The sequence below is a fragment of the Alligator sinensis genome, unplaced genomic scaffold, assembly GCF_000455745.1.
Source record: "Alligator sinensis unplaced genomic scaffold, ASM45574v1 scaffold388_1, whole genome shotgun sequence".
Taxonomy (NCBI): Eukaryota; Metazoa; Chordata; order Crocodylia; family Alligatoridae; genus Alligator; species Alligator sinensis.
The window spans coordinates 410,776-420,914 of NW_005842394.1; the positions used below are offsets into that span (position 1 = coordinate 410,776).

At 42.9% G+C, this 10,139-nt stretch overlaps 1 long non-coding RNA gene across 1 annotated transcript; it reads left to right on the forward strand.

The window, feature by feature from the left end:
- The first annotated feature begins 757 nt into the window (after nt 1-757).
- Nucleotides 758-6,240, forward strand: LOC102383376. The gene is made up of 3 exons (XR_001358531.1): nt 758-914; nt 4,842-5,004; nt 5,200-6,240. It is a non-coding gene; the product is annotated as an uncharacterized LOC102383376 (long non-coding RNA).
- The last annotated feature ends 3,899 nt before the right edge of the window (nt 6,241-10,139 follow it).

Here is a 10,139-nt window from a genome sequence, read left to right on the forward strand (position 1 = left end):
TACATTTCCAAAATGGCAAAGGAAAAAATAAATAAATAAATGAGGAATAAACACCCATTTAAATCATTAAATGATTATCGGATTTTAATTATAAAGGTTCAATTTTCAGGATGGAAAAACTACTTTTGCACAATTACAGTGGTGCAACTTTAATTAACTTTCAAGAACTTTCTCTTATTTAAAAAAAAATCTAATTAATAATACTTAAGAAATGATTAGCATAAAAGAAGTTATGGAAGGGAATAGAGAAATACAAAACAAATTCATATGGTATGAAATCATTTGGGAATAAAGACTTGCTCTTTCTAAGACCAAAGTCCAAGCTGCCAGGTTTACCAATTCCTGGGTTAATAAGAAGGTTTTCCATGAGTGAAAGTGTGGCAAATACCCAACGATCATAGTATTTAGAAACAGAAACACATATTTGCTTAATTTGTTGTATCAGGATACTGACTCCTTTAAGCTGGCAGAAAGAGATGGTTTCTAAGACCAGTTGCTCTGCTCCACAGGTCTTGAGAAAGCAGATTGAGAAATGCTGGAACATTTTCTGGACTGCACGACCCAAACTGGGTGGAAATCCCTCACATTGTTCCTTAGGGGCTCAGGACCACAAGCCTTGCAGAGTAGGAAGGACAGGGCTCCCCACTTGTCACTATGGTCTGACAGGTGTTTGGCATTACTAGACTCACCTGGGAAGGATTAACAGCCTGATTAAGTAGCAGAGCAGTGACCTGAAGGGAAGCAAACTGCTGAGTTTGTGAGGGAGTTTAAGGAGAACTGGATTATTTGGTAGTAGATCCAAGACAAGGAAGCCTGAGAGAGAAAACTGGAGAGAGGACTGTGTTTGAAGGATTTTCTTGGCTGGGAAAGTTATGGCTAGGAAAAAGGGCTGTGGGATCATGAACTACAGGAAGGTAATCAATCTGGTCCCTAGAAGGATTGTCCAAGGGACAAAAAGCATGTGTGTGTGTGTGTGTGTGTGTGTGTGTGCTGGGCTAAATGCAATAGAGCCTTGAAAAGGGAAAAAAACAGTTATGTTCCCCTGTGATGAGTGAGGCCTTGTCTATGTTAGAAAGCCCTGTCAACAGAGTTGCACTGGCAAAGATGTAGCTCTGCTAGTAAACCCCAACTGTGGACATGGCTTAGCTCTGCACTGCTGTTGCCTGTGGCTGGTGTCACTCTGGGGGCAGAAATAACCCTTCTGCTGGCAGAGCTGTGTGTACCCCAGGCAACCTGGCTACCATGGAGCTGTTGTAGGTAAAGCTCTGGCAGCCTTGCATTGTAGGCCTAACCTGAGCGCTTTACTCTGCGAGATGAGAAGGAAACTGCACCAAGGTGCTTGTGGGACCTCCCAGGGCAGAAAGAGGAGCCCTGAGGTTGCAGCTTGTTTGCAGTTCGCTACTACAAGTGCCCAAGCAAATGCGAGCTGCTTCCCTATAGCATATTCTCCAGTGCTAGGTTCAGCCAGGTTTCACGTCAGTCCATCGATTTAGTTGTTAGCGCTGCTTTTTGTGATGCTATTTTTCCAGTGCTCCAAGCAACTGGTTTTCAAATGACTAGGATGAAATTCCAAAGGACTCCTAAACTAGCTTAACGTGGATCCAATGCCCTTAAGTGAGCTACATCAGCTTTGAGTTAACTGGACTTGCATCTTTGAAACCCACCAGGCCCAGCGTTTGTGCCTCGGTGCAACAAAAAGTGAAAGCCTCCAAGATGAGAAGGGACTGGAAATAAAACCAAACATCTGAGCACCTGTCTCAAGGCAAAAAGTATTTCTATCCACATTTTTTTACTAAAGGGTGGGGGAAGCCAATTAAACTGGTGGAAAGCAACAGGTAGGAAGGTTAGGTCTGCAATGTATGACTTCAGAGATACTTGAAGACCTTCTTCCTGACCCTCTGTATAACCTTTAGGCTGGCCATAGGTATAGCAACGTGATCTGGTCTCTATCTACCACAATAGGTTTCAGGTCAGAGGTGGCAAAATAGTGTTTTAAAGGCTTATCCAAAAATATTAATGCTGGAATCTGAATCTGACAGTCCCGTTTTAAATGTATCCTCTGTGTTAAGCCTAATGTTTTACACTTGTTTTAATTCCTTATTCTTTGGATACAATATTGTATTTTGGATCTATCTACTGTGCATAGTAATTATTCGTAAGTATGAGTTCACAACAGTGTTCTTGAAGGAAGTTCTCCTTTCCCTCCCCTCCCTCTCTTTCCCCCATGCTCTCTAGCTCATTTGGTTTAAAGTTTTGATGGTTTTGAATTTATGGGGAGTGTGAAATACTTTGGGATAAAAGGCACAACATATAAATGCGGAGATTATCTTAGGGTTGTTGGTTGTACTTGTGTTGGTCTAAGGACCTAAGCAGACAATCACATTTACCCAAAGAACCTTATCTTTTTATTAGACCAACTAAAGAGTTGAAAGCTTGCAAAGAGCAATTTTTCCAAGTACAAATACCCTTCTTCAGGCAGAGGGCGAGTATGTTGTTGCTGTGTGTGCTCTCCTGGGTGGAATGGAAGCCAGTATGCAAAATGCAGGTCTGTGAAAATGCAAATGCATAGCAGTAGACAAGCCTACAAACTTCACTTAAATCTACTGGATACAAAAAAGCATGCACTATATACAATAGACACTGGATTTATGGCACATTATACTGCTGGCCACCTGAAAACCCCAGGTAACTGGCCTGCATTTTACCAGCTACAGACTATCACCAGTTCAAATTCCTCCTTTCCCCACATCCCCACCTACCTGTCACATACCTATTGCCTCACAGGGCCTCTAATCCTCACTGCTACACACTTGTATTTTCACAGACCTGCATTTTGCATACCGGCTTCCTTTCCATACACAGCAACAACATACCCTCTCTGCCTGAAGAAAGGTGTTTTGTACCCAAAAGCTTGCAAAGAACAGTTTGTTTCCAGCTATTTAGTTGGTCTAATAAAGGAAATTATCCTAGCCGACTTCAGGGTCATCAACTCGCCAACACACTTTGGAAACCCTGGGGGTGGGGTGGGAGCTTTGAGGTGAATGGAAGAAAAAGAAAGTGGGAAGGTGGTGCTGGTACCTGAGAGATGGAAATGATGATGGCAAAGAAAGACGCTGGTGCTATGAAATGGTGTGGGGCAGAGAGAAGGTTTCCATACAGATAGAGCAGACAGTAGTGATGAAAAGTGGAACAGAGACTGAAGGAGATGTGGTGTTCCCTGAAAACCAGAACAAGGGTGAGGTGTGAAGTGAACTGGGGGAAGAAACATTGGGTCCCCAGAGTGAGGTGACAGTGGAGAGCTACGGAGCAGAAAGTGAGAAATAGAAGTGCAAAAGTAGCTTCCAAGAACATCCTTGTGGAGCCTGAGGATGTAAATTTATGGTAGCCTTCAGGCTTGATGCAGTAAGTGCTTTACATAAATGCAGTAAGAGATGGCTCTTTCCGATGAAAATTTAGCTAAAGCTGTGTTTAAACTGCAGCTGGTATAAATGTGCCCAAGCTAGTGGTGTGGCCCCTGGAGCACTGAATGCAGCATGGGTGAGCCACCCAGGTACCTACGTAGCTTCTTGGGAGGGCTTTGTAGCCTGCTCAGAGTACCAGGATGGTAAGGAGCTGAGTTGTTAGCGGTATCTGAGCTAGCTGCATTATACGTGTCTAGACCAGGTGCAGGAGCAGCAGCAACCATTACACAGCTGCATCTTGGAGCAAACCAAGGAAGGGAGAGGAAAGCAAGGCACTGGGAGGCAAAGTGACTTGTTGCAGGTCAGTGAAATTGGAACAGTAAATAGTGCAGCTCTCTGGAGTCGAGTGCCCTAATCACTGAACCGCAGCACGTGTGGGCTGATAGCCAGGGGAGAGACGCTTTTGATTTGCTGTGTGAAAACATGTGTCAAAACCTACTTCTGTTTGCAGAGAATTTCTGGATTTGGAGAAACAAAATATTCAAAGTCATTAACAACCCCTCCCCTCCTTCCCACCCCGCCACCTGATTACCACGCAAAAGAGTCTAGATTCTCACAGCTCTGCCAAGATGTTCCAAATATAACCACAAAGCACTGTTCTTAAGCCCATATTTATTACTATCCAAATCTAGTTTAAAAACAACTCTACAGGGGGGTTTATGTTTAACCGCTGCACTAGATCAGAGTGAAAGGACATCTTATTCCAGGTAAAACTCTAATGTTGCACTGACCTCCAGTGGAATTCAAAGAAATATTTCAACTCGAAAAGCTTTCCGTGGTCCCAAAGAGCCAATAGTTTCCTTTCTGTTGTTGTCCCCCCCCGAGCTTTCTAAGGTTACCAAAGACTGACTTAAGGATTGAAGCACTCCTGACATGTTTATGATGAGGGAATGGAGCAATCTTCTCTCTCTCTCTCTCTCTCTCTCTCTCTCTCTCTCTTTTTGAATGAATAGCTTATTCACTGAAAATGCTGTTTTGCTTCAATGAAAACTATTTGCTGCATTCGGTTAATAGTTTCAGTCTGGAACAAATTCAAAGCAGTCTGGTTTTCATTTCAGCAGCTCTCAAATGAAATAATTTTACTTGGTGTTAAAACAAAGTTTCAAGACTAAATTAGATTGGCTTTTTTTTCTCTCTCTCTCTTTAAAGCTAAAAAAAAATACCTGAAAACAAAATAAAATGTTCCACGTTGTATAAATCGCTTTGTCTGACCCAAAATGAAATTTCAATTTTTCTTTGGAGCGGCAGCAGCAATCCATTTAATGTTGCCTGAAAAGAAGCTTCCCTTCCCCACCCCATTTCAATCTGGCTGCCAAACCCCAATTACTGGTATTTGCACAGCTGTAATGTTCATGGCCACATGATGTTCCCTTTCTGCAGCAGGTAGTAGATCTGCAAGGTCACAGAGGTGATTGAAGAGCAAAGCTTTTCCTCTCTGCACATCGTGATCGATTGTCCACAGTGGAGTGGCATGCTGGTGACACCCACACATTCCTTCTCCTATTCAGTCCAAATCAGAAAGAAAAGTATGTGAAGCACCCAGGTGAATGACTCCTCCAGGGCAGGTTGGGGAACAATATGAAGCCTTTGGTTCTTCTGTTAATGTACTGGGGCTCTGGTGAGGATCTGGAGCCCTCTTGCCCTGTATACTTGCATAATGAAAAGATGGCCATGGGAACAAGCGGCTCACTATCCAAGTATCTAGAATTCAGTTTGGTTTCTGGTCCAACTTTTTCAGAAGCGGGTCCCTTCACTATGAAACACCTTGAAGGGCCCTTCAAGGTTGCTTAGGAGTTTTCTCAGAAGAACAGTTATGGAAGTCCTGTTCAGACTTCACAGTCTTTGTTTCCTCTGTGCTGAGCAAAGAAAGGAGACCGAGACAAAACCTGGCTGGCAAAGAGTTACGGAGGAGAGAAGACCAAGAGGCCATAAAAGGATAAAAAGAAAGACGAGGTCTTGCACAATAAGATGGAAAATGTGCACTCCAGGAAAAGCATCTTTTTGCAGCATGTAACCATACTCCACAACAGAACATTTTAAGTGCTGCTTATTATGTATTGTTGCTACTTCAGATTAAAACTGTAATGACACAGGATAAATTGTACGTATAATTTTGACCACTTTATCTGCCCTCTGTCTACTTTGCCCATCTCTTCCAAAGCTATTCCTGATCCTGCCTTTAAAAATTTTTTTAAATTACTATTTTCATTCCCCCAATGACATAGGCCAGGCTAATTAGGAGCAGGGATGATGAGATCCAAGGCAGATAATATGCATCCCTGTATCGGTGACGCATTGAAAGTCTAATGGCTTGCAACTGATCCCAATTAGAACGGGAGTCTTTATTCTGGAGACTCCCAGCTTTCAAATGCCAAATTCTACAACATTGTTTTGTAGTCCTCAAAGATCCTGAGACATCAGACCAAAAATACATCATTACTGTAGATAGAAACCCTTGCTCTGACTATTTTCAGTAGCTTCTCTAAAAGTTTAGTTATGCTTATCCCACCAGTTTCTGAGTCCGTTACATGTGTGGTAAATAAAGTAAGGCCATAGTCCTGCGGTAGGCTCAAATCTTGATGAAACTTTACTTTCTTGTCAAATCCCAGTTGATTTGAAATAAGTTTTGGTGAGCAACATTTGACCAGCTCTTGTCACAAGAGCCCAACCCCACCTTCTTACGTTGGCCCTGTGCTGCCTTAAAACAGGAATTGTCCATGGCCTTACGTCTAGAACTCAATTAATACAGACCACTTCAGTTGGTTGGCTGAATTAACATTACCAGGAAAAATATTGAGCTCAGATTAAAATAATCCAGCTATACTGGAAGTTATTAAAAAAAAACAAAAAAAAAACCAGGGGCAGGATATTGATTGGGACCTATCACAAATGTTGTATTGTAACTTTTTTTTTTTAAGATCAATTTTTAGATTACAAATATAACTTCATAACATCTGACAAAGTAGATTGTTGCTGACAAAAGCTCATGCCTTTCTAAACCAGTTAGTCCCTAAGGTGCCACCCTGCCCTACCTTCTGCCATTTTGAAATGAAAAACTTCTTGTTCTGACATTTTTCAAACTGTCAAGTGTCTTGACATTTCTGAAACAGAGTGTTTTTCAAATCAAAATATTTGGTTTCAATATATTTCAGTTCTCCCCATTTTCTTCAGCTGAAACTATTTGCTGAATTTGAGCCCAAATCATTAATATTCTTGTCCCTAAATGTCCTTTTTTTTCTAGTGAAGTTACTATTAATAATATAGTTCGCTATACATCCCACAGTTCTACTCATGATGCCATATATTGCCCAGGTGGGCTCCAGAATCCAGTCCATACAGAGTAGGGAGAAGTATATTGCATGCTAGATTGCACTGCAGTTGTGGCGGGTGATCTGGACTGCCATCAAAGTATCCTTGCCAGACATGGTGTCTGTGAGGCATGATTCCCTCCCTGTCTCCTGAGGAGGTGGTAGCTGCCAGCAAATCACAGCAGTCCTCGTGCTATTTCCAAAGTCCTGATTACAATGGTGGGAGGCAAATCCTATCCCAGCACTCTGCTGTCTGTTCATCTCGCCAGTCCCCATCTGCCTACCTACCTGTACGTGCCAAAAGTCAAGGTCCGAGTATTCTGCAACTTTAAAAGCAGTTCTTGTACATCTTTAGGGCCATGTGGCTCCAATTGCAACCTAAACCTGCTAATGCAGACGCCTGTCTATACACAGTTATGCTGTATACACAAGGGCACTCTTTTGTCACTTAGGCACTTTTGAAAATCCTACCCATCAGAGGCATAACAACATGGCCAGGCACCCAGGGCACCTGCCACACATCAGGGCAGCAATAATTTCTGGTTGCTGTTGTGCCACAAGCACATCTGTATGGCCGCAGAAGCAGCTGGTTTTCTGGCTTTTCCCCCCCCTGCCAAGTCAGTACCTGGGATGCCTGCCCTGGTTGTTCCACCGCAGTTATGCCACTGCTGCCCCATAATGCAGAATATGAACTGGAGGAGAGACTGTCTTTGTTCCCTGTTTGCACCCTGCCCAGGACAATGAAGCCCCAGTCTCTGACCTAGCCTCCAAAACCCCCGCAATCCAAGTACTAGTGATAATATACAACACCACTGCAATGCCTGCATAGACAGAGAAAAGGTAGTTACAGTTTTTAGCATGGGGGAAAATAATTTCCTAACCTCATTTCAGCATCAGCTGAAATGTTACGGCTTCAGCTTAAAAAATAATGAAATAAAAAGCTTGATATAAACACCCAGCATGGGGCACTTCAGCAGTGGTGTAACCAGGGCAGCTCCCCCGGGCGCCGACTTGTTGGAGAAAGTGGTGGAGGAGCAGGGAAAAATGCTGTAGCAACAGACCTCTTATCGGTACTGTCAGTGACTGCTGCGGGTCACCACTGCCCCTGGGCAAGGCAACTGCCCGGGCACTTGGCCACATTATTAAACCACCACGCTTCAGCCCAAATAGTTGAAGTCTGGCAAAGTTATAAGCCACTGAAAGCAAGGTCTTATAATGGGAAGTGTCTACCAGCCTCAATAACGGGAAGTGCTCCAGCCCTGTCTATAATATATAGTATAAATTATATAAAAATATTCTGTATTCTATATTGATATATCTGTAATTTCTTTCCGCTGAAGCCACCGTGTGCTTTTTTCCCTGCTTCCAGTATCTTCTACCTATAATAGAATCTCCACACTTTTTTCCCTGGTATTAAACAAGTAATAAGAATTTCATGTGAGATTTCTTGATATTAAAATGTCAGTGAGCAAAAGAATAATGCACGGCAGGGTGGAGAGATACAGCGTATGCAATACACTGCACGCCTAGCAGGGCTTTTGTGTTCGACAGGCAGTTTTTGTTATTGTAACAGGGTCAGCCCAGCTGTGGCTTTGAATAGCAGTGTTTCCCCCAATGGCCAGAGCATTTTCAAACACCCTCTCTTTCTCCTCTTGCATAAAATAGGTACATTAGAAAGGGGTTGCCATTGGGTGAAGTCCTATTGAAAGCTCTGAAGGGAAGAGGCCCATGCAGGTCCTTGGATGCTGAAAAATCTTAATGTGCTGTGCTGTAGTGTTTGCTCAAGAACTAATGAAAAAGCCGGGTAATTCAGCAAAGAAATGGGTTTTTAATAACTTTATTGACTTACTTGCTGTTTAATCCTTCTAATAAAATTTTCTTTTGAGAGTCTGGGGATGTATGGTTTCTAATCAAAACCAGAGACAGTCAAACAGTTTATCTGGGCTGAAATTCCCATTCCCAAGAGGACAAGCAAGACAGCTGCACCACTTAAGCTTCAAGAGGAAATTGGAGTGGCACTGAAGACCTTGATTCTGGGCACTGCCTTGATGCTGACCTGCTGTGGGACCTTGACTTCTCTGGGCCGGTCGTCTCTGTCCCATAGTTTAAACCTTGGTCTGAGGGACTGTCTCGTACCTGGCCAAGGGGCTTCCAGTCTTAAGTACAGCCTCTAGGCGGTAGGTATTGCTAACAATAAAGACACTGTCAAGGGCTACAGTAATGAACAGGATTTTTTGCTGGCCTTTCTACACAGAGGTGAATGTCCATGAATAGACAGCATCTTTCAGTTATCTGTTCACTGTTCAAAATTGTTCTACTAATACCTTGTCCCAAAAGATTTCAGCCTAGTTGTAACTCATGAATAATCTTTTAGGTATTGGTGTTCAGGAGATTTAATATTCTAGATATTTGTTTAGCCTGTTATGTTGCATGGCATTTGTGTCTGTTTGCTGATTGGGTTGCTTAATCTTTTACCTACTACAGAGGTGATACAAAATGTTTCTTGTGATTTTAGAGGATTGTCTGGTCCTGGGGAGATTTTGTAGAGTGAGAAATAATAGTAAACCAGTGAAAAAAAACATTCAGGCTGATCAAAACATACTAAGGATTCATGCCAACCTTTTTATGAGCCACCTGGAAGAAGACTTCCTCAAGAACTGCACCATCAAACCCTTGCTGTACTTACGATATATCGATGACGTCTTCATCATTTGGAGTGAGAACCTGGAATCTCTACTTGAGTTCCACCAGAAATTCAACAGTCACCATCCCTCCATCCGACTTTCTTTAGAATACTCCAACACCAACATCCCCTTTTTAGACACAAGGATCAGTATCCAGAAGGGTAAAATACAGACCACAGTATACAAGAAACCCACAGACCAACATACATATCTGCACAGAACCAGCAATCACCCGAAACACACCAAAAAAGCAGTGATATACAGCCAAGCCCTCAGATACCACCGCATCTGTACTGAAGAGAACACCCGGGATCGCCACCTCACCAATCTTAAAAAGGCTTTCACCCAGCAAGGACACTCCTCCAGAGAGGTAGATCGCACGTTTGAAAGAGCCACCTGGATACCACGTGAAGAACTGCTGCAGTACAGAAGAAAACCCCCCCCACAAATCGCACACCGCTGGTTATGACATATCACCCCTCCCTTGAACCTGTACGGAAAATCCTCAAAAAATTGCAACCCATTTTAGAAAAAGACCCTATTCTTAAAAAGATCTTCCCAGAGCCACCCATCCTAGCCTTCAGACAAGCACCGAACCTTGCCAACCTCATCACCAGAAGCAAACTTCCTCAAGCCCAGAACACACCAAAAGAATCCAGACCGTGCCAGGACAAGAAATGCAAAAC